General features: G+C 45.6%; 1 long non-coding RNA gene across 1 annotated transcript; it reads left to right on the plus strand.

The window, feature by feature from the left end:
- The first annotated feature begins 7,517 nt into the window (after positions 1-7,517).
- On the plus strand, positions 7,518-24,189 carry LOC117529688. Its single transcript, XR_004566075.1, has 2 exons — positions 7,518-7,617; positions 24,087-24,189. It is a non-coding gene; the product is annotated as an uncharacterized LOC117529688 (long non-coding RNA).
- The last annotated feature ends 2,178 nt before the right edge of the window (positions 24,190-26,367 follow it).

Consider the following 26,367-nt stretch of genomic DNA (forward strand, 5'->3'; position numbering starts at 1 on the left):
TCTCTTGCACCATGGGTCTACTCCAAACAGGAAGTCGGCCATTTTGAATTTTCTTCTCATTTTGGCGTGATTTCCACATGTTGTATTTGAACGAACTCCTCCTAGGGATTTTGTCCAATGCACTTCAAATTTCTTCCACATCACCCACAGACGATACTGACCAAAAGTTATCGAATACTTTCTTTATGTCGAAGGGTGTGGCCGCTATGGCGTCGCCATTTTGACCCTTCGCCATGGAACATTATACTTAAACAGGTACTGATGTCACATACTTAACACCATCAAGTTCCTTCCACTTCTAAAACATGCAGAACACGTTGGTGAAGGTAGGCGATGATCGCCGTGAACTTACGAGTAACGGCTTCTGTGTGGTGGCGTACCTAATATCGCCCCTTCGCCATGAAATTACGTTCTTCCTTTTGACGGCTTTAATTTTGTCATATCATCATGAAAATTGATACACAAGTCAAGCATGACAACCTCCTACAATTCATAGGGGTCTCGCCCATGGGCGGGGCAAAGTGCCTCAATAGCGCCCCCTTGAAACTTTCCAAAACCCCTCCCCTTAGGGGTTTTTCTGGAGTAGGGAGATGAAAATTGGTACACATGTGTGACTTGCATAGACGTACAAAAAAGTCTCTTGCACCATGAGTCTACTCCAAACAGGAAGTCGGCCATTTTGCATTTTCTTCTCTTTTTGAAATGATTTCCACGTGTTATTTGAACAAACTCCTCCTAGGGATTTTGGCCAGTGCACTTGAAATTTCTTTGACAGCATCCAAAGATGATACTGACCAAAAGTTATCGAAAGCTTTTCTCTATGTTGAAGGGTGTGGCCGCTATGGTGCCGCCATTTTGACCCTTTGCCATGGAACATCAAGTCATGATAACTCCTTTATGCTTTGCCTGATTGACTTGAAACTTCACATGTATGATGACGGTTGGCCCCTGAACACACCCAGCCCCTCTGTTTGTACACTGAGCGCCCCCTAGTGGATGAATAATCAACATGTCATAACTCCTTGATGCATTGACTTAGACTTAGACTTAGACAACTTTATTCATCCCACCAGGGGCAATTAATTTCAGCAGCCTGCATACCGGCACATCACAAAAAAAAAACATACTACATCCACATAAAACGTGCAACATACTACATCCACATACCCATACATCTACGCCTTACAAGGAATTTAAAAGACGTATAGCAGAAGGAATAAAAGATTTTAACAACCGATTCGTCCTGCAGACAGGTGAAACATAACGACGGCCCGAAGGCAACAAAGAAAATTCACCTGCCAGCACATGTCCGGGAGAAGACAAGATACAATTTGCCTTCCTCACCATTTGTTGTTCACAAAAACTAGCTAGGTCTCTGGTTTCCACTCCAATGATCTTTGAACATGTCTTTGTGATACTATGCAAGCTACTTTTATCTTTCAGTGCCAGGCTAGGAAACCAGCAGATGAAAGAAAAACATAAAAGACTTTCAATAAAAGACTGATAAAAACGACCCATAATAACAGAACTGACAGAGAAGGACTTCAATTTGCGAAGGAGGTACACTCTCTGTTGCCCTCGCTTCACAATGTCTGCCGTATTTACGTCAAATCTCAACTTCTCATCAAAAAAAGTGTCCAGATATTTATATGCAGGAACATTTTCTACAGCTTTCCCATGAATAATGCTGTCTATAGCAAACCCTTTGTTACGTCTAAAATCAATTATAAGTTCCTTCGTTTTAGATACATTTAGCTCCAAGTGATTTGTATCGCACCATGAAACAAAATCAGCAAGGGCCTCCCCATGTCCTGACTCCTCTCCCTGAAGAAGGGACAGCAGAGCAGTATCATCAGAGAACTTAACTAAATAGCTGCGGTGCCTGACACTTCTGCATTCATCTGTATATAAGATGAAAAGCAAGGGGGAAAGAACACAGCCCTGTGGTGAGCCTGTGGACAAAACTAAGGAGTCTGAAACGCGTCCATTTACCAAAACTCTCTGTCTCCTATTCGTTAAAAAGTCCGCCAACCATTCAACCATCTGGTGAGGCAATTTAAAATCACACCTTAACCTCTTAATTAAAAGGCAAGGCTGCATCAAGTTAAAAGCTGAAGAGAAATCAGCAAATAAAAGTCGAGCATGAGCTCGAGGCTTTTCCAAATGTCTGTAAAGACAGTTGAGAATAAAAAGCTTAGCATCTTCTACTCCTTTACCCGCCTGATATGCAAATTGAAGTGGATCAATATTCCCTTTCATATTTGACATTATCATATTCTTCATAATTTTCTCAAAGACCTTCATACACAGTGATGTAAGTGCCACAGGTCTAAAGTCATTAAACTGTTTAGGAAATGACTTTTTCGGGACAGGAATTATAAGTGATGATTTCCTTGCTTGCCTCTACTGGTGGTTGGCTCTCACTGCGGTATTGTATCACTTCCTGTTCCGGAGCACAGCGGTGTTTTTCTGTATCTGTTAGCTGTTTAATCTGCGCAGTTAGATTGATCTAGTTATCTAGATTACGATTTGTTTCCCAGTGTAATCTTTACGTGCCTTAACTAAAGCACTCCTTCTGCTGAATCACCTCTAAATTATTTACACATTATTCACTTTGCGTGTTTTTAGGAATCCGCTAGCTTAGCGTAGCTACTAGCTCTTAGCCGATTTAGCATGGCGGCTTCTCCTGTCTCTCCCGCACTTTTCTGCTCTGGGTGTGAAATGTTTAGTTATTCCTCGGCCTCAATTAGCAGTAACGGTACTTGTAATAAGTGTAGCTTATTCGTAGCTTTGGAGGCCAGGCTGGGCGAATTGGAGACTCGGCTCCGCACCGTGGAAAATTCTACAGCTAGCCAGGCCCCTGTAGTCGGTGCGGACCAAGGTAGCTTAGCCACCGTTAGTTCCCCCCTGGCAGATGCCGAGCAGCCGGGAAAGCAGGCTGACTGGGTGACTGTGAGGAGGAAGCGTAGCCCTAAACCGAAGCCCCGTGTACACCGCCAACCCGTTCACATTTCTAACCGTTTTTCCCCACTCGACGACACACCCGCCGAGGATCAAACTCTGGTTATTGGCGACTCTGTTTTGAGAAATGTGAAGTTAGCGACACCAGCAACCATAGTCAATTGTCTTCCGGGGGCCAGAGCAGGCGACATTGAAGGAAATTTGAAACTGCTGGCTAAGGCTAAGCGTAAATTTGGTAAGATTGTAATTCGACACCCGGTTACGCCAATCGGAGGTCACTAAAATTAACATTAAATCGGTGTGTAACTTTGCAAAAACAATGTCGGACTCTGTAGTTTTCTCTGGGCCACTCCCCAATCAGACCGGGAGTGACATGTTTAGCCGCATGTTCTCCTTGAATTGCTGGCTGTCTGAGTGGTGTCCAAAAAATGAGGTGGGCTTCATAGATAATTGGCAAAGCTTCTGGGGAAAACCTGGTCTTGTTAGGAGAGACGGCATCCATCCCACTTTGGATGGAGCAGCTCTCATTTCTAGAAATCTGGCCAATTTTCTTAAATCCTCCAAACCGTGACTATCCAGGGTTGGGACCAGGAAGCAGAGTTGTAGTCTTACACACCTCTCTGCAGCTTCTCTCCCCCTGCCATCCCCTCATTACCCCATCCCCGTAGAGACGGTGCCTGCTCCCAGACTACCAATAACCAGCAAAAATCTATTTAAGCATAAAAATTCAAAAAGAAAAATAATATAGCCCCTTCAAATGCACCACAGACTAAAACAGTTAAATGTGGTCTATTAAACATTAGGTCTGTCTCTTCTAAGTCCCTGTTGGTAAATGATATAATAATTGATCAACATATTGATTTATTCTGCCTTACAGAAACCTGGTTACAGCAGGATGAATATGTTAGTTTAAATGAGTCAACACCCCCGAGTCACACTAACTGTCAGAATGCTCGTAGCACGGGCCGAGGCGGAGGATTAGCAGCAATCTTCCATTCCAGCTTATTAATTAATCAAAAACCCAGACAGAGCTTTAATTCATTTGAAAGCTTGTCTCTTAGTCTTGTCCATCCAAATTGGAAGTCCCAAAAACCAGTTTTATTTGTTATTATCTATCGTCCACCTGGTCGTTACTGTGAGTTTCTCTGTGAATTTTCAGACCTTTTGTCTGACTTAGTGCTTAGCTCAGATAAGATAATTATAGTGGGCGATTTTAACATCCACACAGATGCTGAGAATGACAGCCTCAACACTGCATTTAATCTATTATTAGACTCTATTGGCTTTGCTCAAAAAGTAAATGAGTCCACCCACCACTTTAATCATATCTTAGATCTTGTTCTGACTTATGGTATGGAAATAGAAGACTTAACAGTATTCCCTGAAAACTCCCTTCTGTCTGATCATTTCTTAATAACATTTACATTTACTCTGATGGACTACCCAGCAGTGGGGAATAAGTTTCATTACACTAGAAGTCTTTCAGAAAGCGCTGTAACTAGGTTTAAGGATATGATTCCTTCTTTATGTTCTCTAATGCCATATACCAACACAGTGCAGAGTAGCTACCTAAACTCTGTAAGTGAGATAGAGTATCTCGTCAATAGTTTTACATCCTCATTGAAGACAACTTTGGATGCTGTAGCTCCTCTGAAAAAGAGAGCTTTAAATCAGAAGTGTCTGACTCCGTGGTATAACTCACAAACTCGTAGCTTAAAGCAGATAACCCATAAGTTGGAGAGGAAATGGCGTCTCACTAATTTAGAAGATCTTCACTTAGCCTGGAAAAAGAGTCTGTTGCTCTATAAAAAAGCCCTCCATAAAGCTAGGACATCTTTCTACTCATCACTAATTGAAGAAAATAAGAACAACCCCAGGTTTCTTTTCAGCACTGTAGCCAGGCTGACAAAGAGTCAGAGCTCTATTGAGCTGAGTATTCCATTAACTTTAACTAGTAATGACTTCATGACTTTCTTTGCTAACAAAATTTTAACTATTAGAGAAAAAATTACTCATAACCATCCCAAAGTCGTAAGCCCTACCATTATTTAATGCTTCGATCTTAAATATGATCAATCTATCTTTGTTAGCGGCTATGTACCACAGGCTTTTAAGGTGGCAGTAATTAAACCATTACTTAAAAAGCCATCACTTGACCCAGCTATCTTAGCTAATTATAGGCCAATCTCCAACCTTCCTTTTCTCTCAAAAATTCTTGAAAGGGTAGTTGTAAAACAGCTAACTGATCATCTGCAGAGGAATGGTCTATTTGAAGAGTTTCAGTCAGGTTTTAGAATTCATCATAGTACAGAAACAGCATTAGTGAAGGTTACAAATGATCTTCTTATGGCCTCGGACAGTGGACTCATCTCTGTGCTTGTTCTGTTAGACCTCAGTGCTGCTTTTGATACTGTTGACCATAAAATTTTATTACAGAGATTAGAGCATGCCATAGGTATTAAAGGCACTGCGCTGCGGTGGTTTGAATCATATTTGTCTAGTAGATTACAATTTGTTCATGTAAATGGGGAATCTTCTTCACAGACTAAAGTTAATTATGGAGTTCCACAAGGTTCTGTGCTAGGACCAATTTTATTCACTTTATACATGCTTCCCTTAGGCAGTATTATTAGACGGTATTGCTTAAATTTTCATTGTTACGCAGATGATACCCAGCTTTATCTATCCATGAAGCCAGAGGACACACACCAATTAGCTAAACTGCAGGATTGTCTTACAGACATAAAGACATGGATGACCTCTAATTTCCTGCTTTTAAACTCAGATAAAACTGAAGTTATTGTACTTGGCCCCACAAATCTTAGAAACATGGTGTCTAACCAGATCCTTACTCTGGATGGCATTACCCTGACCTCTAGTAATACTGTGAGAAATCTTGGAGTCATTTTTGATCAGGATATGTCATTCAAAGCGCTATATAAATAAAATTGATTGATTGATTGATTGATAAATCTGGCACTCGGCCGCAACTAAGTGACCTCTGAAAGATATAGAGGAGGACACTACTGAGTTGCTCACCACAATACCTCAGTGTACGTCCACAAATTCCATCTGGACCACAAGACTTCATTACATTAACCTTCTCCAGAAGTCTTTTCACACTATCCTCGCTAATGATTATACCATCGTCAGTAGCAGAGGAAGTGCTCTCAAGGGGGAGTTTATCTGCAACTTCATAGTTCTCAAACCTAGAATAGAAACAGTTAAATGCATTCGGCAGATCCTCATCGTAGCTCCCCTCTACTTTAATTGGCGCTCTATTATTATCCTGTTGGACATTAGTAACTGAAGCCATAGATTTAATGCCTATCCAGGCTGCCCGCAGATCACCACTACTGTACATATGTTCTACCTTGTCTTTGTAAGCTCTTTTAGCTTTACGGATTTCGTTCCTAACCTCCTTGTTAATTTCTTTCTTTTCCGCATTATCTCCTATATAAAAAAATTTTTTCTTCTTATTTAAAACACTCTTTAAATTTTTGGTGACCCATGGTTTATTATTGGCATAGCTAATAATATTCTGAGGAATGTTGATATCCACACAGAAGGATATATAAGAGGAAACAGTCTGTGTCAGTTCATTCAGATCAGAGCATGTATCATAGAAAACCTCCCACGCAGTCCATTCGAAGCAGGCCTTCAGTTTGTCGATGCAGTCTTCGGACCAACACCTCACAGTCTTTATAGTCCGCTCCCGACGTCTACAGACTGGCTTATAAGTCGGCAAAAGAAGAACACTATTATGGTATGAGGCTCCGAGAGGGGGCATACTGATGGACCTATAAGCTTTGGCTACTGAGCCATAGCACTGGTCAACAATAGAATTCCCCATAGTTGTTGAACAAGTAACATACTGCTCGTATGTCCTCAGTACTCTGTCTAATCGGCAGTGTGTGATTTGTTTAAAATTTTAACTGTGTGATGAGTGGTTGCCCCTGCATGCACATGCCCACATGTGGTCACAAGGGCACCCAGTGGCCTGGGTAGGTGGTTGTGCGGAACGAGGGCCCATATATGACTGCTTGCAGTCCTAGTTATTATTATTTTTTGAGTCTCTGAACTCCCCACCACTGCCCTCCAGCACACATTCCTTTCAGGTGACACACATGAACATGCAACACCGCTCACTTGACACTTAAAAATGTGTGGCCATTCACGCTTTTAGCATGAAAATAGTGAGCGGATGATAACTTTTGAGCTGACTGTGAAATTTGTCTAAGTGCCCCTACGAGTGTGGCGTTCCAAAAAGCAACACACATGTGGTGCACGTGTCTCTCACGTGTGTGCGTGTGTCGCACAGAGTCAAACTTGACACCCAGGATCTCCATGTTAGTTTGTATATGGATTTCACTTGACTTTAGTTTAAACTTAGGAGGGGTTTTTAGTCGGCTTTTTCCTACGATACAAACTTGTGTTTTCTTTAAACCAAAAGTAAACAGCCAGTCAGCAGTGTGGTGCAGATATTGATAAGTGAGTGGAGTCTCAGGAACATTGAACTCAGTACTGTTACATCATTAGGGGAGGTGTTGGTCTAGTGGTTAAGCTGTTGGGCTTGAGACCAGAGGATCCTTGGATCAAATCCCAGCCTGACTGGAAAATCACTATGGGCCCTTGGGCAAAGTCTTTAATCCCCTAGTTGCTCCTGGTGTGTAGTGAGCGCCTTGTATGGCAGCACTCTGACATCGCATGAATGTGAGGCATTATTGTAAAGTGCTTTGAGCGTCTGATGCAGATGGAAAAGTGCTATATAAATACAGTCCATGTTGTGTGGGCCACCAGAAGAGGTACTGCTGGCCCACCACCAGAGGGCGCCCTGCCTGAAGTGCGGGCTTCAGGCACGAGAGGGCGCTGCCGCCACGGACACAGCCAGGGGTGACAGCTGTCACTCATTATCTCCTGACAGCTGTCACTCATTCATGCTTCATCATCTCACTCCATAAAACCCGGACGTCATCTCCACCTCATCGCCGAGATATCGTCAAACCGTTCAGGTAGTATTCTCAGCCTTGAAAGGGAACTGTGTATCAGTCTGAACTCTTTTTTTGCAGCCGCTTTCCTGTGGTGTTCCGTGTCTGTGTGACCGGCATTCGGTGTGTCCAGCAACGGCTCCGCTGCACACCTCTACCAGATAAGTGGGTAGACAGGAGCTGCACGAGTGTGTGTTAGAGGTGGAGGTGGCATTCCCACCATTGTTGCTACTGGGTGTGCACACACCCATATCTTATTGTCTCTGCTCCCTGCCAGCAGTACCAGATCCGACCTTCGAAGACGGTGGCCACCTGGGGACTCGGGACTTGGCGGCTCCAGTATTCGCCGGGTTCGGTGGCGGAGGAAATCGTGTGGTTCCGGTTCATCTCAGGACAGACGTCTTCTATCCTCGAGCCTGCCCACACGTCACCCTTGTGATTGACTGTCTGTTAAATTTCACATTCCTCTGTGTTGTGCTCATTCACAACAGTAAAGTGTTCATATTTGACTCTTTCATTGTCCGTTCATTTGCGCCCCCTGTTGTGGGTCCGTGTCACTACACTTTCCCCAACAGTCCATTTACATCATCAGCATATACAAACCATTAATATTGTTGTGTGTTGGGGGGTTTGGCTGGATGTTTTTGTGTTGTTTTCTTTTCTTTGCTCTCCAGGTGGTATGCAAACTGTTTTTTGTCTGTGGAGACGGTGCTGGCAGAAGAGTCCTTCACCCTCATCAGCATTATTAGCTGCACCTGTGGATGATGCTCACGTGTAATCTTAAAGACTTTCAGCTGAAGCAGATAATGAGATGGCGTTCTGCATTTAAGCCATGAGTGGTTCAAGCAGAATTGCCGGGAACTCGACCTTGTGACGTTCAGTTGTGAGACGCTGAGGACCGCGCCTGGGTTTGACACATCATGCCTGTGAAGGAGGACGGGTGAGGGACACATGCTGTCAGCACACATCAGAGGTGATGATTGTCTGAATAAGTGTTAACAGTAATTTGATATTTTGTTACGCAGTATATTTTAACATTGATGAGAATTGTGCAGCTCGCTTCTCACTGCCATGGCGTACAGAATGATGATCCTCCACCTGTTGTGAGAAGCTGCTCATTTACATAAAGCTTAAATTCAGACCTGAATGTGTTGCTGATAGTGTGTGCCTTTGAAGGATATTTGTTGTAGCTGTTGACTTGCCTCACCTTTTCCATCCTTCACAGAGTCAGTTTGTCGTGTCCACCTGGGGGGTGTTCGGCGGTGAGTCTGGGTCCAGAAGCGTCGGGCTTCGATCCATTTGGGCGCTGGAGAGCGTGCCATCCTTCACCTCGCCAGACAAATGCACATTTATGTTGTACACAATTATTGCACAAAAGGGAAATAAATTTGTTTTGTTTTTGGAACCGCTTTCTGGTTATTTTAGCGCGGGGTTCAGTCAGACGCTGGTCGCGCTCCTCAACTCGCGTCTGCACATAACAGTAGTTCCCGGCCATTCCAAAATGGATCCAGCGGCAGAAGCGGTTCCTTTTGCTGAAAGAGTTCAAGAATACTTGGAGAAGATATGAGAGCAATTACAGCCTCTCGCAAATCAAATTAAACAAACAGATGCTCACATTACGGAGCTTGCAGCACAAGCCGTTCTGCTTCCTGCTGCTCCAGCTGCGGCACTATGGATACCGGTGCAGATAACTCCGTCACCCAAGGGGAGGTGGAGTGCGGCAGATTATTCTGTGGATTTCCGAATTTTTTCTGCTCAGTCCGGTTGGGATGCCGCAGCTTTGAGAGGAGTGTTTGTGGATGGTTTGAACGATTCATTAAAAGACGAGCTAGCAGTCTGTGATGAACCAAAAGATTTAGATGAGCTGATATCTTTGGCTATTCGTCTAGATGATCGGATAAAGGAGCGTGGACGCGAGAGAGGGCGGACATCAGAGCGGGTCTTTTCGTCTCGGGGTTTTCCCCGACACAGCTCAGGGCTGCCTCTTCTTCGCCCCACTGAGACTCCTCCGACGGGACCTCTGGCTCCTCTTGCGGATGAGCCCATGCAGCTCGGACGAGCTGAAGCCGCCATATTGCCCCGGTCACATAAGCGTCAAGAAAGAGAACAATGACGTATCTCCAGGTGTTCTTAGACAGGCATAATAATGGACACACAAAAAAATAAATAAATAAAGGGGCAGACCATTGGTTGTTTAGTTATTTGGGCTGTTTTTGTTTTCATGTAAGGGGTTATAAATTGTTTTGGGATTTTGAGGCGGTTCTGGTGAACGACTGGCAGTTCGGAGCTCGGCTGGACTCAGGTAATCATAGGTTTTCATTTTTTGGACTTAGGTTATTTCTGTTTGAGGATTGGGTCGTTTTGTTTTATTGTTTTTTATTTCCCTGCTTCCCTAACCCCAACCTCACAGGCTCTAAGACCGATTGTCTTGTGGGTTGTGGGGTGGTGCAGGTTGGTTATGCTGAGCGTTTCTCAGAAAACCTCTGCACCTGGGGGGGGGGTTGTCAGGGGCGTTTTTTTGTGTTTGGTTGATCCCCGGTTCCACTCCAGCTCCGGTGGGCCTTTGACCGTTCGTCATTGGTGTTACCGGGGTGTGGTGCAGCGGGAACGTACCTCAGTCAGAGTGGTGGGCCGATCTGTGCCGTTCGCCATTTCGGTAGTTCCACCCCTCCCGATGGGCTGGTGGTATGGTCGGTTTGGGGCACCGGACGTATTTCCGGTTTTCCGCTGCGCTTAGGGGATGGGACTGGGTTAGTTTTTCCTGTTTCCTTCCCCAGCTTAGTAGTTTTGTGCCGTTCGCCAAAATAGGGCTAACGATAGACTCTGGGAGTGATCTGGGGTCTTTCGGGGTGCTGGGGGGGGGTAACAGGGTTTGCCAGTTGTTTTATTTTGCCCCCGGGGTGTTTTAATGAAGTCCACCGGGGGTTGGATTTTTGTGTTGTTATGTTTCCTTCCAGGTTCCACCTCCAGGGTCGATGGGACGGTCCTCTGGGGGGGAATTGATTGTGGGGCTGATTAACCAAGTGTGGCCGGGTCTGGGGTTCCTGGGTTGTGGGGAGGGTACCTCCTGGGGTTGATGGTACGGTCCTCTGGGGGGCGCTGTTCCTCCGTGTAAACCTGGGGACCTCTGTAAGATTCCGGTTTTGGTTGTTCTCTCCTGGAACTGGCGGTAAAGGTCTTTTGGGGGTGGGGTGGGCTCTGCATATCGTTCTGGGGTTGTTTGTTATTTTTCTTTGTGAATTCATGTTTGTCTTGTGTTGTTGGGGCTGTGTTGGGTTATTGCATTTGGGAGTTTTTCTTTTCTTCCCGGGGTTGGATGGGACGGTCCCCTGGGGAGGGTTTGGGTGGGTTTTGTGTTTTTCTTCTATGTTGGGTTGTATATGGGACTTGTTTGGGGTTTTTGTTGATGCCAGCCGGCCTTCCAGCCGCGGTGCCCTGTCCTGCCGTCTGCTTTCTGTCATGGACCCCGGAGGGAGGTGTTGTTCTCGGGCCTGGTCTGTTCAGTCGCCGGGAGGCTTCCCGTTGATGGGGGAGTACTGTTGTGTGTTGGGGGGTTTGGCTGGATGTTTTTGTGTTGTTTTCTTTTCTTTGCTCTCCAGGTGGTTTGCAAACTGGTTTTTGTCTGTGGAGACGGTGCTGGCAGAAGAGTCCTTCACCCTCATCAGCATTATTAGCTGCACCTGTGGATGATGCTCATGTGTAATCTTAAAGACTTTCAGCTGAAGCAGATAATGAGATGGCGTTCTGCATTTAAGCCTTGAGTGGTTCAAGCAGAATTGCCGGGAACTCGACCTTGTGACGTTCGTTTGTGAGACGCTGAGGACCGCGCCTGGGTTTGACACATCGTGCCTGTGAAGGAGGACGGGTGAGGGACACATGCTGTCAGCACACATCAGAGGTGATGATTGTCTGAATAAGTGTTAACAGTAATTTGATATTTTGTTACGCAGTATATTTGAACATTGATGAGAATTGTGCAGTTTGCTTCTCACTGCCGTGGCGTACGGAATGATGATCCTCCACCTGTTGTGAGAAGCTGCTCATTTACATAAAGCTTAAATTCAGACCTGAATGTGTTGCTGATAGTGTGTGCCTTTGAAGGATATTTGTTGTAGCTGTTGACTTACCTCACCTTTTCCATCCTTCACAGAGTCAGTTTGTTGTGTCCACCTGGGGGGTGTTCCGCGGTGAGTCTGGGTCCAGAAGCGTCGGGCTTCAATCCATTTGGGCGCTGGAGAGCGCGCCGTCCTTCACCTCGCCAGACAAATGCACATTTATGTTGTACACAATTATTGCACAAAAGGGAAATAAATTTGTTTTGTTTTTGGAACCGCTTTCTGGTTATTTTAGTGCTGGGTTCAGTCAGACGCTGGTCGCGCTCCTCAACTCGCGTCTGCACATAACAAATATTTTAATTTTATACATTAATAATTAATACATTCTTGTTCATGTACCTTCTACTAAGTCACCAAAGTTTTTTTTTTTAATTTACATTTTTGAGAATCTCAAACACTGAACCCTGTCCGTGTCTACCAGCATCAACCCAGACAGAGCACCAAAAACGCTTTTTATCCCTAATTTTACTGAGTGCAGGACACCAGTGTGGTTTAGGTTTAAAAACCATTTTAGGAACACTCCCAGCCTCCTTAGAGGTACATATGTCACTATTTTCACTTTTTCAAACAAAGTGAAAATAGTGCAACAGCATAACTGCAAGTGGCTTTCAAATCCCAGCCTGACCGTAAAATCACTAAGGGTCCTTGGGCAAGGTCCTTAATCCCCTAGTTGCTCCTGGTTTGTAGTGGGCGCCTTTCATGGCAGCAGCCTAACATTGAGGTGAATGTGAGGCATTTGATGGGTAAAGTACTTTGAGCATCTGACGCAAATGGATAAGAGCTATACAAATGCAGTCCATTTAGCCATTTCCATCCTTTTTGCAAAATCAACTACCATCTGTCCATCCACATTCCTGTTCTTGATACCATATCTACCCATTACTTCCTCATTACCTCTGTTCCCGTCATCAACATGCCCATTGAAGTCTGCTCCTATCACCACTCTTTCATGCTTGGGCACACCCTCCACCACCTCATCTAACTCACTCCAGAAGTCTTCTTTCTCCTTCAACTTACAACCTACCTGTGGGGCATATGCACTGATGATATTCATCCTCACCCCTTCAATTTCCAACTTCACACTCATCACCCTGTCAGACACTCGCTTAACCTCCAACACACTCCTGACATACTCTTCCTTTAAAATGACCCCAACACCATTTCTCTTCCTGTCCTCACCATGGTACAGCAACTCAAACCCACCTGTGCTCCTGCTCTTACTTCCCTTCCACTTGGTCTCTTGCACACACAATATGTCTACATTTGTCCTCTCCATCATATCAGGTGATGGATGTTGTTAATCTGGGCCTCAACTGTGGACCCACTGTGGAAATTTGATTCTTAGTCTACATTGTTGAGTTGGCTTGTTTTACGCCGGATGCTCTTCCTGACACAACCCTCCTCATTTATCCGGCTTGGGATCAGCACTCAGAGTGTACTGGCTGCACACCCCATGTGGCTTCATTCATTCATATTTGGGAACACAGCCAATGATAAACATTATCCAATTGTATGTGTTGTGTGGGCCGCTGAAGAGGAGGTACTGCTGGCCCACCACCACCAGAGGGCGCCCTGCCTGGAGTGCGGGCTCCAGGCACCGGAGGGCGCTGCCGCCTCACAGGAGCAGCCAGGGTGACGGCTGTCACCCATCACCTGAGACAGCTGATATCAATCAACAGGGAGGTATATCAGCAGGACGGCATCTCCACCTCATTGCCGAGATATCGCTCTACCAAGGAGGTAACGAACTCAGCCAGCCATACGGATTAATCCATTGTTGCTTGTGTGTAAAACGACTGAAGACTGAAAAGGACGTATTTGGATAAGTACTCTTATTCCCACATTACAGCGTTGTTTCTGAGTAGAGGTGGAGGTGGTGTTTTCCACCCCACGTGTTGTTGGGTGCAGCCGCACCCAAATCTGATTGTTTCTGTTCCTCGCCAGCAGTACCGGATCCGACGAGCGGAGGCAGTGATCACCTGGGAGTTCGGGACTTGGCGGCTCCAGTATTCCCGGGGTTCGGTGGCAGAGGAAATCGGGTGGTTCCGGTTCGACTTGGACAGACGTCTCCTATCGTCGAGCCTGCCCACACGACACCGTTGGAATTCGACTCGTGACCAAAATTGTAATTTGTTGTGTTTGTTGTGCGTGTTCACAACAGTAAAGCTTTGTTATTTGACTTTCTTCATTGTCCGTTCATTTGCGCCCCCTGTTGTGGGTCCGTGTACTGACACTTTCCCAACAGGATATCTCGGCCATCTTCATGGATCCCGAGGGGCGTCAACCGGCTGTTGAACGGCCAATGGAAGAACAGGATGCGCAGGCGTCCGCAGGAGGGGTAATCGGTGAGTTGCAGCGGATCCTCACCGCTTTCACGACTCGGTTAGATTTGATGACCGAGCAGAACGTCCTCCTGAACCGCAGGGTGGAGGCTCTCGCCGCGCAGGTGGAAGCGCGCCCTCCAGGCGCCGCTGCGGCTCTCCCTCCCGTAGACCCTGTACGTAACATAGACGTTCCACTGGTTGTTCAACGACCCCTCCCACCTTTCCCGGAAGCATACATAAGCCCCCCAGAGCCGTACGGAGGCTGTGTGGAGACGTGCGCGGATTTTCTTATGCAGTGTTCGCTCGTCTTCGCACAGCGTCCTGTTATGTACGCGACCGATGCTAGCAAGGTAGCTTATGTAATAAACCTGCTTCGCGGTGAGGCACGCGCTTGGGCTACAGCGCTCTGGGAGCAGAACTCATGGCTCCTTCAGACATATGATGGGTTTGTGAGGGAGTTCAGAACCGTGTTCGATCATCCCAATAGAGGAGAAACCGCTTCAACAGTGCTACTGTCAGAGACAGGGGCGTCGACTTCCGCATCGCGGCTGCGAGGTCCGGCTGGAATAGCACTGCCCTCCGCGCCGCCTTTGTAAACGGACTGTCATTGGTTCTTAAGGAGCACCTGGTGGCTAAGGACGAACCGCGGGATTTAGATGGGCTTATCGATCTGGTCATACGATTAGACAATCGGTTAGAAGAACGTCGTCGGGAACGAGACGAAGGGCGTGGCCGGGCACGCGCCGTCCCTCTCCCTTCCGGTTCCGACCGCGTCCCGCCTTCCCCACGCTCCACGGCTCCGGCGCTCCATGTGGCTACAGCTCCCCCTGCTGACGAAGCTATGGACACGAGCAGGGCAACATTTAGGGCACCAGATGCACAGAGGAGGCAGGCCCACGGCGTATGTTTTAATTGTGGCTCGACAGAGCACCAAGTGAGAGACTGCCCTGAGCGGTTAAACACCAACGCCCGCCCCTAGAGACTGGGCTAAGGGTGGGCCGAGACATTCACGTGGGACACACCCACATTGCCACACGACTCCCAGTTACGATCCTTTATGAGGAATCAACCCTGAAAGCCCCAGCACTGGTGGACACGGGATCTGAAGGGAATCTGTTGGATAGCAGATGGGCCAGGGAGATAGGGCTCCCTCTGGTGGCGCTTACCTCGCCTGTGCAGGTGCGAGCACTAGATGGCTCCCTACTCCCTCCAATCACGCATAAGACACCACCTGTAACCCTGGTGGTGTCCGGAAATCACCGGGAGGAGATCGAGTTTTTTGTGACTCCTGCTACCTCCCGAGTGATTTTGGGGTTTCCCTGGATGTTGAAACACAATCCCCGGATCGATTGGCCGTCCGGGGTAGTGGTTCAGTGGAGCAAAACCTGCCATCGGGTGTGTTTAGGTTCCTCGGTTCCTCCCGGCTCCCAGGCTAAGGAGGAGGTCAGAGTCCCGCCCAATCTGGGGATGGTGCCGGTGGAGTACCATGACCTTGTCGACGTGTTCAGCAAGGATCTGGCGCTCACCCTTCCCCCCCACCATCCTTATGATTGTGCCATTGATTTGGTTCCGGGCAGTGAGTTCCCGTCCAGCAGGCTGTACAACCTCTCACGGCCTGAGCGCGAATCAATGGAGACCTACATCCGGGACTCGTTAGCCGCCGGGTTGATCCGGAATTCCACCTCCCCGATGGGTGCAGGTTTCTTTTTTGTGGGTAAAAAAGACGGCGGTCTTCGTCCATGCATTGATTATAGGGGACTGAACGAGATCACGGTTCGCAACCGATACCCGTTGCCCCTGTTGGATTCGGTGTTCACACCCCTGCATGGAGCCCAAATCTTCACCAAGCTCGATCTTAGAAATGCGTATCACCTGGTTCGGATCCGGAAGGGAGACGAGTGGAAGACGACATTTAACACCCCCTTAGGTCACTTTGAGTACCTGGTCATGCCGTTCGGTCTCACAAACACTCCCGCGACTTTCCAAGCGTTGGTTAATGATGTCTTGCGGGATTTCCTGCACCGGTTCGTCTTCGTATATCTGGACGATATACTCATCTTTTCTCCGGACCCTGAGACCCATGTTAAGCATGTACGTCAGGTCCTGCAGCGGTTGTTGGAGAACCGGCTGTTTGTGAAGGGCGAGAAGTGTGAGTTCCACCGCACGTCTTTGTCCTTCCTGGGGTTCATCATCTCCTCCAACTCCGTCGCTCCTGATCCGGCCAAGGTTGCGGCGGTGAGAGACTGGCCCCAACCCACAAGCCGTAGGAAGCTGCAACAGTTCCTCGGCTTTGCAAATTTCTACAGGAGGTTCATTAAGGGCTACAGTCAGGTAGTTAGCCCCCTGACAGCCCTGACCTCGCCAAAAGTTCCCTTCACCTGGTCGGATCGTTGCGATGCCGCGTTCAAGGAGTTGAAACGGCGTTTCTCGTCTGCACCCGTTCTGGTGCAGCCCGATCCTAGCCGCCAGTTAGTGGTTGAAGTGGACGCCTCGGACTCAGGGATCGGAGCCGTGCTGTCCCAGAGCGGGAAGACCGATAAGGTCCTTCACCCGTGTGCCTATTTTTCCCGCAGGTTGACCCCGGCCGAACGGAACTATGACGTCGGCAATCGAGAACTCCTTGCGGTGAAAGAGGCTCTTGAGGAGTGGAGACATCTGTTGGAGGGAACGTCCGTGCCATTCACGGTTTTCACTGACCACCGGAACCTGGAGTATATCAGGACCGCCAAGCGGCTGAATCCCAGGCAAGCCCGCTGGTCACTGTTCTTCGGCCGTTTTGACTTCCGGATCACCTACCGTCCCGGGACCAAAAACCAAAAATCAGACGCTTTGTCCCGGGTACATGAAGACGAAGTCAGAACGGAGTCGTCGGATCCCCCGGATCCCATCATCCCGGAGTCCACTATCGTGGCCACCCTCACCTGGGACGTGGAGAAGACCGTCCGGGAGGCCCTGGCACGAAACCCGGACCCCGGAACCGGGCCGAAGAATAGACTCTACGTCCCACCAGAAGCTAGGGCTGCTGTTCTGGACTTCTGTCACGGTTCTAAGCTCTCCTGTCATCCTGGGGTGCGAAGAACCGTGGCAGTCGTCCGGCAGCGCTTCTGGTGGGCGTCCCTGGAGGCTGACGTCCGGGGTTACATCCAGGCCTGTACCACCTGCGCCAGGAGCAAGGCCGACCACCGCAAGACATCGGGATTGCTACAGCCGCTGCCCGTGCCTCATCGCCCCTGGTCTCACATCGGCCTGGATTTTGTCACGGGCCTTCCGCCGTCCCAGGGAAACACCGTCATCTAGAAGGAGAGAGCATATCTCACCCATATTGGCCTCTCTTCATTGGCTTCCTGTTAATTCTAGAATAGAATTTAAAATTCTTCTTCTTACTTATAAGGTTTTGAATAATCAGGTCCCATCTTATCTTAGGGACCTCGTAGTACCATATCACCCCAATAGAGCGCTTCGCTCTCAGACTGCAGGCTTACTTGTAGTTCCTAGGGTTTGTAAGAGTAGAATGAGAGGCAGAGCCTTCAGCTTTCAGGCTCCTCTCCTGTGGAACCAGCTCCCAATTCAGATCAGGGAGACAGACACCCTCTCTACTTTTAAGATTAGGCTTAAAACTTTCCTTTTTGCTAAAGCTTATAGTTAGGGCTGGATCAGGTGACCCTGAACCATCCCTTAGTTATGCTGCTATAGACTTAGACTGCTGGGGGGTTCCCATGATGCACTGTTTCTTTCTCTTTTTGCTCTGTATGCACCACTCTGCATTTAATCATTAGTGATCGATCTCTGCTCCCCTCCACAGCATGTCTTTTTCCTGGTTCTCTCCCTCAGCCCCAACCAGTCCCAGCAGAAGACTGCCCCTCCCTGAGCCTGGTTCTGCTGGAGGTTTCTTCCTGTTAAAAGGGAGTTTTTCCTTCCCACTGTAGCCAAGTGCTTGCTCACAGGGGGTCGTTTTGACCGTTGGGGTTTTACATAATTATTGTATGGCCTTGCCTTACAATAAACGTGGTTTCCTCTGCTATGCGTCTCTGTGGATCCACTGGATGTCCTTCATCCAAAAAAAAAAAAAAAAAAAAAAATGTAGAATGAGTAACTGAATAAGACAGATATTTGCAATTTCAGCCCAATTTCCAGATGTAACCCAGTTTTATTCAGTCAAAACCTATATTAACTATCTCATTTGACCAAATTTATGTCACTCTGACCAAAAAATAAACATTTATTTCTTTAGCAGAATAAGTGTCTGGACTGGACAGATATGCAGACAAATACTTGCAATTTCAGGCCGATTTCCTATATGATGCATCGCTGTGGATCCACTGGATGTCATTCACACCAAAAATAAAAATTGTTCAATAAGTAGCTGGTAACTTAATAAGTGTCTGGACAGATATTCAGACAGATATCCCCCATTTCAGCCCGATTTGCAGTTGTAGCCCAATTTTTTTCAGCCAAAACCTATATTAATCATCTCCTTGGAAGGAAAAAAAAAGCCATTTTGACAAAGAATAATTTTATTTTATATTCACAATTTCAGGCCAATTTCTGACATGATGCATCGCTGTGGATCTACTGGATGTCATTCACACCATTAAAAAAAAAAAAAATTGGCCAATAAGTGTCTGAAATAAGTTACTAGTAACTGGAAACCAACTTAACTCTGGTCATTGACAGTCAAGACAATCAGCATGTGTTTGTCAGTCATAACATTTGAATCTCCTACAGTTGGCAGTATTATTAGGGAAAATGTGCCTGTGGTTTTAAAATAAAGTGACCTCAGTGATATGTTGAGTGTCTACAGTGTTTGTGTGTTTACATGATACAGACATAGTATGTAGAGGGATAGTGTTGGGAAAGTGTAGGAACACGGACCCACAACAGGGGGCGCAAATGAACGGACAATGGAATAGGTCAAATAACAACACTTTACTGTTGCGAACGTGCACAACAAACACAACAAATTACAACAATGGACAAAGTTCAATTCACAAAGGTGTCGTGTGGGCAGGCTCGAAGATAGGAGACGCCTCTCCAAAGTAGAACCGGAACCACACGGTTTCCTCCGCCACAGGACCCCGGGAATACTGGAGCCGCCAAGTTCCGAACTCCCAGGTGGCCACTGCCTCCGCGTGTCGGACCTGGTACTGCTGGCGAGGAACAAGAACACAATTAACGTGGGCGCGTTTGCACCCAGCAACCTGTACGGCAGGGAAGCTACCTCCACCTCTCGTTGGAGAAAAAAGTCTACAATCACTCACAAAAATCACAAAGGTTACTGTCAAGCAGTCAGCTGAGATTATTACCTTCCACGTAGAACGATATCTCGGCGATGAGGTGGAGATGCCGTCCTGCTGATATACCCCAGTGATAATTGCCGTCAGCTGTCTCAGGTGATGGGTGACAGCTGTTACCGAGGCTGCTCCTGTGGGGCGGCGGCGCCCTCTGGTGGTGGTGGGCCAGCAGTACCTCCTCTTCAGCGGCCCACACAACAGATAGTAGAGGAATATGAATGTTTAGAAATGAAAATGACCAATGAGCCTTATGTAAATTACATGGAATAGAACCAAAAAAGTTGGTGTAGTTTGGCCTGATACAGAACCATAGATTGAAAGAGACCCAAAGTAAACATGTTTTTATAAGACTCAGGTCATTAGTAAAGCTCATTCTGATATTTCTAGCTACAAAAAGTGTTTGACATAAAACAGCACACATGTATTACTAATCATGACTGATCAGTCAGTACTCCACCCACACACACACACACACACACACACACAATAAAAGGCAAATATATGCAAAAGCAGGTATTTCTCATCTGCCTTGTCATTGAAAGTGTCTACTCAATCGACATTAGCTTTGGAAAATGGCGGAGGGCGCGCTGCGCTCAGAGCGGCGATCGACAGGCTGAAACGACCAGATCATTTCCAAACTGAATGCTGTGTTGATCCGGGACGTCGTCTGACTACCAGAGAAATGACAGAAGATGTGCACATAGCACTTTTTCACCACATTCCACTGTTACAGGAGTTTTTGTCATGAAAAGACGTGCGGAGGAATTCACGCGTCGGGACGGAGGTGCTAATGGCTTTGGCCATTTGCACAACAGCATCATACTGTTATACTTACATGACCTACACTGCTTTATATTATTTTTATTTTGTAAATCAGTAATATTTAAGGTAAATTTTTTTCTAAGCTCAGTAGTTTTTATTCTACAACACCTGGCAATAATTATGGAATCACTGGCCTCGGAGGATGTTCATTCAGTTGTTTAATTTTGTAGAAAAAAGCAGATCACAGACATGACACAAAACTAAAGTCATTTCTTTAAGAAACACTATAAGAAATCAGGAAAAAAAATTGTGTCAGTCAGTAACGGTTACTTTTTTAGACCAAGCAGAGGGAAAAAAATATGGAATCACTCAATTCTGAGGAATAAATTATGGAATCATGAAAAACAAAAGAACGCTCCAACACATCACTAGTATTTTGTTGCACCACCTCTGGCTTTTATAACAGCTTGCAGTCTCTAAGGCATGGACTTAATGAGTGACAAACAGTACTCTTCATCAATCTGGCTCCAACTTTCTCTGATTGCTGTTGTCAGATCAGCTTTGCAGGTTGGAGCCTTGTCATGGACCATTTTCTTCAACTTCCACCAAAGATTTTCAGTTGGATTAAGATCCGGACTATTTGCAGGCCATGACATTGACCCTATGTGTCTTTTTGCAAGGAATGTTTTCACAGTTTTTGCTCTATGGCAAGATGCATTATCATCTTGAAAAATGATTTCATCATCTCCAAACATCCTTTCAATTGATGGGATAAGAAAAGTGCCCAAAATATCAACATAAACTTGTGCATTTATTGATGATGTAATGACAGCCATCTCCCCAGTGCCTTTACCTGACATGCAGCCCCATATCATCAATGACTGTGGAAATTTACATGTTCTCTTCAGGCAGTCATCTTTATAAATCTCACTGGAACGGCACCAAACAAAAGTTCCAGCATCATCACCTTGCCCAATGCAGATTCGAGATTCATCACTGAATATGACTTTCATCCAGTCATCCACAGTCCACGATTGCTTTTCCTTAGCCCATTGTAACCTTGTTTTTTTCTGTTTAGGTGTTAATGATGGCTTTCGTTTAGCTTTTCTGTATGTAAATCCCATTTCCTTTAGGCGGTTTCTTACAGTTCGGTCACAGATGTTGACTCCAGTTTCCTCCCATTCGTTCCTCATTTGTTTTGTTGTGCATTTTCGATTTTTGGGACATATTGCTTTAAGTTTTCTGTCTTGACGCTTTGATGGTCTACCAGTATGTTTGCCTTTAACAACCTTCCCATGTTGTTTGTATTTGGTCCAGAGTTTAGACACAGCTGACTGTGAACAACCAACATCTTTTGCAACATTGCGTGATGATTTACCCTCTTTTAAGAGTTTGATAATCCTTTCCTTTGTTTCAATTGACATCTCTCGTGTTGGAGCCATGATTCATGTCAGTCCACTTGGTGCAACAACTCTCCAAGGTGTGATCACTCCTTTTTAGATGCAGACTAACGAGCAGATCTGATTTGATGCAGGTGTTAGTTTTGGGGATGAAAATTTACAGGGTGATTCCATAATTTATTCCTCAGAATTGAGTGAGTCCATATTTTTTCCCTCTGCTTGGTCTAAAAAAGTAACCGTTACTGACTGCCACAATTTTTTTTCCTGATTTCTTAGTGTTTCTTAGACAATCAATTATAATCAATTATATATATATATATATATATATATATATATATATATAATTGATTATAATAATTAATAATTATAATAATTAAAATCATATATATATATATATATATATATATATATATATATATATATAGATAGATAGATAGATAAAGAAAAACTAGTTACACTTTCAGTAACACAAAAGGAAAAACTTTCTCTTATTTCATCTGCTAGCTCAGAGAGGGATTTATATCTACACACCCACAAAACATGCAGACATGTTCTTAACAGGAAATAATCAAACTCAGCACACTGGCGCCACATAGTGAAAAAATGTTATAAACGCAGTAAGTTTTTGCAGTACTTTTATTAAATTCTCTAATCTGCTGCTGGGTAACCACTGAGTGCTTGAACAATAAATTCATCACTTTTAAAAAACTTTTTTTTCCACCCTGTCAAACTCTGTTCTATCCTGTTAGGTCATTTTTAAAGAATAATTTGACAGCATCATTAAATGTTTGGCATTTTTTGTGTTGACAAATGAGGAATGTTAACAGCATAAATATGTTTTTTGTGCCAAATTTGGTATCTATTTCATCCTGTGAAATGGGTCCACAAGAAATACAAGTTTTTAAAAACTGACACATAATATTCGTCAGATTTTTTTGCAAGATTTTAAAAATACTATGATGGCATAAGGGACATATACTGTCAAATACAATCATTTATGTTTAACACTTACTTTACTAACATTTTATGATAATTCTGTGTACGTCCCAAACAGGGTAGAATATCTTCATGTCCAGTGTCTCAGCAATCTGTCCATAATTATTATTATTATTATTTTTTGAGTCTCTGAACTCCCCACCACTGCCCTCCAGCACACATTCCTTTCAGGTGACACACATGAACATGCAACACCGCTTAAAAATGTGTGGCCATTCACACTGTTAGCATGAAAATAGTGAGCGGATGATAACTTTTGAGCTGACTGTGAAATTTGTCTAAGTGCCCCTACGAGTGTGGCGTTCCAAAAAGCAACACACATGTGGTGCACGTGTCTCTCACGTGTGTGCGTGTGTCGCACAGAGTCAAACTTGACACCCAGGATCTCCATGTTAGTTTATATATGGATTTCACTTGACTTTAGTTTAAACTTAGGAGGGGTTTTTAGTCGGCTTTTTCCTACGATACAAACTTGTGTTTTCTTTAAACCAAAAGTAAACAGCCAGTCATCAGTGTGGTGCAGATATTGATAAGTGAGTGGAGTCTCAGGATCTTTGAACTCAGTACTGTTACATCATTAGGGGAGGTGTTGGTCTAGTGGTTAAGCTGTTGGGCTTGAGATCAGAGGATCCTTGGATCAAATCCCAGCCTGACTGGAAAATCACTATGGGCCCTTGGGCAAAGTCCTTAATCCCCTATTTGCTCCTGGTGTGTAGTGAGCGCCTTGTATGGCAGCACTCTGACATCGCGTGAATGTGAGGCATTATTGTAAAGTGCTTTGAGCGTCTGATGCAGATGGAAAAGTGCTATATAAATACAGTCCATTTACCATTTACATCATCAGCATATACAAACCATTAATATTTTTATTTTTATACATTAATAATTAATACATTCTTGTTCATGTACCTTCTACTAAGTCACCAAAGTTTTTTTTTATTTTTTTTTTTATTTACATTTTTGAGAATCTCAAACACTGAACCCTGTCCGTGTCTACCAGCATCAACCCAGACAGAGCACCAAAAATGCTTTTTATCCCTAATTTTACTGAGTGCAGGACACCAGTGTGGTTTAGGTTTAAAAACCATTTTAGGAACAGACCCAGCCTCCTTAGAGGTACATATGTCACTATTTTCACTTTTTCAAACAAAGTGAAAATAGTGCAACAGCATAACTGCAAGTTGCTTTCAAATCCCAGCCTGACTGTAAAATCACTAAGGGTCCTTGGGCAAGGTCCTTAATCCCCTAGTTGCTCCTGGTTTGTAGTGGGCACCTTTCATGGCAGCAGCCTAACATCGAGGTGAATGTGAGACATTTGATGGGTAAAGCGCTTTGGGTATCTGAAGCAGATGGATAAGAGCTATATAAATGCAGTCCATTTCTTTCTTTCTTTCTTTCTTTCTTTTTTTAATATTTATGTAATTCATTTAAAAGAAAAAAACAGAAAAGCAGAAATAAAGCATCACAAAACACCAGAATGAAAAGGAGCATAAAGAAGAACAAGTCTTATGTTTTCTGCCCCTTTTTACAATACAGTCTTTCAATATCCAGCGTCATTATTCAACATTATTTAACAGATTGCATTTCTTTAACTTGTCACATGACATACCACTGACTTATTTCATAATTATGACCATTATTTAATAGATTACATCTCTAACAGGTGACTTATTTCATACTTTCATACTTACTTAATACATCTAGTTTAATACGTTTTTTTAAATAATTTAAGCAACCTTAGAGAGAATACTGAGAGACCTTATGTCAAAAAGTGATGTCAGCCAATCAGAATCGACTACGTCACTAAGCCCCGCCCCTAATCCCGCCCCTTATGATGTCACAGCCAATCACAATCGATTACATCACTATGTCCCAAGCTCCTCTCCTAGTCCCGCACCTGGCTCCTCCCCTAGCCCCACCCCCAAGCTCCTCCCCTACCTCCCCTAGCCCCACCCCAAGCTCCTCCCCTAGCCCCGCCCCTAACCCCTCCCATAGTCCCGCCTCCAAGCCCCACCCCTGGCTCCTCCCCTAGTCCCGCCTCCAAGCCCCGCCCCTGGCTCCTCTCCTAGTCCCGCACCTGGCTCCTCCCCTAGCCCTACCCCCAAGCTCCTCCCCTACCTCCCCTAGCCCCACCCCAAGCTCCTCCCCTAGCCTCGCCCCTAACCCCTCCCATAGTCCTGCCTCCAAGCCCCACCCCTGGCTCCTCCCCTAGTCCCGCCTCCAAGCCCCGCCCCTGGCTCCTCTCCTAGTCCCGCACCTGGCTCCTCCCCTAGCCCCACCCCCAAGCTCCTCCCCTACCTCCCCTAGCCCCACCCCAAGCTCCTCCCCTAGCCCCGCCCCTAACCCCTCCCATAGTTCCGCCTCCAAGCCCCACCCCTGGCTCCTCCCCTAGTCCCGCCTCCAAGTCCCGCCACTGGCTCCTCCCCTAGTCCCGCACCTGGCTCCTCCCCTAGCCCCACCCCCAAGCTCCTCCCCTACCTCCCCTAGCCCCACCCCAAGCTCCTCCCCTAACCCCGTCTCAAGCACCGCCTCCAAGCCCTACCTCCCCTCCCACCCGGGTCTAATATTTTAATGTCATTTTATTTCACGAATTAAAGAACGATTAAAAAATACCTAGATCTTTTTAATGTATTAAAGAATTAACTAATTCTGAAATAATTAAACATAAATCAGTGTCTAATATTTAATACCCCTTTAATATTTTTAATTCTTAAATTAAAGCGCGTCCTATTATGGTTTTTAATGCCTCAATTAAAGAAGGAATAAAAATACCGTATCTTATGCATAATTATGGGAGGTTTTCTTCAATTTAGTGATTAAACACAAATATTTTAATACGCCTTTAATATTTTTTAATTCTTAAATTAATGCGTCTCCTTTTCTGTTTTTTAATTCTTAAATTAAAGAAGGGTTAAAAATAACCATCTCTCGGCTGTAACGGCTGTCTTTGCAGCAAGACGGTCAAATACCCACGCATAGAGCTCCTCACGGAAACATGACCCCACGGCTGTAATACCTGTTGCAGACGCTAACTGTGTGTTTCGGAGGTGTGTGTGTGTGTGTGCGTGTGTTTCGGAGGTGTGTGTGTGTGTGTGTGTGTGTGTGTGTGTGTGTGTGTGTGTGTGTGTGTGTGCATGTGTTTCGGAGGTGTGCGTGTGTTTCGGAGGTGTGTGTGTGTGTGTGTGTGTGTGTGTGTGTGTGTGTGTGTGTGTGTGTGTGTGTGTGTGTGTGTGTGTGTGTGTGTTTCGGAGGCGTGTGTGTGTGTGACCTGCGCAGCGGGGGTGTCACGCCGGATGGTCTTTTATAACATAGTAGAGAAGCTTGAATCTTTGGTTGAAGCTTGAATGTTTTATTACATCCGATTTCCTGATGACGGGGTCGTTCGCTGGGCTTGTTTGAAGACGGAAAAACAAAGCTTATTCTTAGTCAGGGTAGATGCAGTTTCTTTTAAGATATTACCCGGTCGATCAGGGGCTGCGGGACACCCGCTGATCGGAGATGCCGCCCGAGGTGATGAAGCCGGAAAAAAA

This window comes from Thalassophryne amazonica, chromosome 17, assembly GCF_902500255.1.
Source record: "Thalassophryne amazonica chromosome 17, fThaAma1.1, whole genome shotgun sequence".
Lineage (NCBI taxonomy): Eukaryota > Metazoa > Chordata > Actinopteri > Batrachoidiformes > Batrachoididae > Thalassophryne > Thalassophryne amazonica.